At 39.3% G+C, this 1846-nt stretch overlaps 2 protein-coding genes across 5 annotated transcripts in view; one reads left to right on the top strand and one right to left on the bottom strand.

Moving 5' to 3' along the window:
* Positions 1 to 1846, top strand: part of MED12L (mediator complex subunit 12L) — a 316215-nt gene that overhangs the window by 189070 nt on the left and 125299 nt on the right. The gene's annotated exons all lie outside the window — the stretch shown is intronic.
* GPR87 (G protein-coupled receptor 87) overlaps positions 1 to 1846 on the bottom strand; it is a 27161-nt gene that overhangs the window by 2328 nt on the left and 22987 nt on the right. The gene's annotated exons all lie outside the window — the stretch shown is intronic.

Raw genomic sequence — 1846 nt, 5'->3', positions numbered from 1 at the left:
GGAGCCTGTGCTCCGCAACGGGAGGGGCCACAACGGTGAGAGGCCCGCGTACCACAAAAAAAAAAAATAATAATAAAGTTAAATTTAAAAAAAATTAAAAAAAAAAAAAAAGAACTGGTGACCTCACCCCTAAAGCCCCCAGCCCCCAAGTCCCTTGAGTAAAATGTGAATTTCTGGTTCTCTATGCTAACTGTTTGAAAATGAAAATATATAAACCAGTGAAAATTATCTTGATTAGATTTTTAATTCAGTGTTTGATATCCTTACAAATAGAATCAACAAAATTTGGGAGCAGAAAATTAGAATTTTATATAACAGAATGGTAGCATGTGGTTATTCTTTTAGTGCAGTCTTTGGCAGGGTCTTTGAAATAGCTTTTTCTCTCTCTTACTTTTAAGCTATTTAATCATCAAGAATTGGGAAAGAGTAAAACTAGCAGGTCATTTTGAATTTTTTTGCCCGTGACTTTTTTTTTAATAATACTTCAGAAACTTTAGGGACCATCGTTAGGAAGAGAAAGAAAAAGGAACAATTGTCGTTAATATTTAGATTCATTATCAAGGAGGACAGTTATTAAAAATAATTGCAGTCTGGTACCTATTTTAATTTACAAGTCTAGATTATACCTGTTGTGCTGAGAATATGAAAATTATAAACCTTTTGCTATTTTGGAATTTTGAGTTCATGTTGTTAAAGACCTGTACCATACCGCTCTATCATATAAGCAGTGAAATGGTTTATGAACATTGGATTTGCCTGACAGCCATGAGAACGGGCCTCTCAGATCCCCTACTGCAGGGGGTGTAACTGATGGGCAACTCCAGCTCAGTGTTCTGAGCCCAGCACTGTTTTCTTGCTGATGCCACGCTTCCCATGGGCTGCTCCCAGCCAGTAACTGAGCACATGATACTAAGACAGGCCTGTTCCTGCTGGGACAGTAGGGGTTTCTCTGACGAGTGACTTTGGCTGGAGGACTTTTCATCAGTCTGGTCAAAACTTTCTTCAAACTACACTGAAGTCTGAATCTTCCTGCTCCGCCTCCTTGCTCCCCTCTGTCTTCCACAGAGGTCAGACCTGCACAGCTGTCAGCAGTCCCTCGGCATACCCCCGATAAATCTCTTGGCCATCCAGTTACATTTTGTCTTTTTTTTTTTTTTTTTTTTTTTTTTTAAACTGGAACTAACAATTTACAAATGAACTGTTTGGATGTAAGTTTACAAGGAAGGTCATTTCTGCATTTTCACGTCTCACTAATAATGTTTACTATAATTACAATTAAGTTTTGGAATGACTTTGTTTTAGAGCTAACAGCATGAATTTAGACCTCATTTCCCTACATGACAGGCAGCGAAGTATATATTTTGTTTGCTTTCTTTGAAGAAGTGAACCAAGGAAGATAGTTTTGATGATTATAATCCAAATCCAGGTTCTTAAATTGCTGCCTGAAATTTAAGTGTAGGCTCTTCCCGAGTAACCTTGTCCTCTTTCTGATTCTTTCCCTTTTATTCTTTGCTACAAGTGTTTTTAAAAACTGGTTTTCCTGGCTTAAACATCCTTACACAGGCTGGTAATTTATACCTGGACTAGCCTGTTATGATGAGACCCACAGTATTATTAAGCTTTACAAGTTTAAAATGCCTGATTCAGCTGCCATCTGTACTACTGTTGCCAGTTTCAAATATTGTCTCGGAACAGTTCGGAACAGTATCGTTCAAGCCTTTTTTTTTTTTTTTTTTTTTTTTTTTGTGGTATGCGGGCCTCCCTCTGTCGCGGCCTCTCCCGTTGCGGAGCACAGGCTCCGGACGCGCAGGCTCAGCGGCCATGGCTCACGGGCCCAGCCGCTCCG

The sequence above is a fragment of the Physeter macrocephalus genome, chromosome 1 (assembly GCF_002837175.3).
Source record: "Physeter macrocephalus isolate SW-GA chromosome 1, ASM283717v5, whole genome shotgun sequence".
Lineage (NCBI taxonomy): Eukaryota > Metazoa > Chordata > Mammalia > Artiodactyla > Physeteridae > Physeter > Physeter macrocephalus.
The sequence above is the reverse complement of the archived record's forward strand: the minus strand, read 5'-3'. Positions and strand labels throughout refer to the sequence as shown.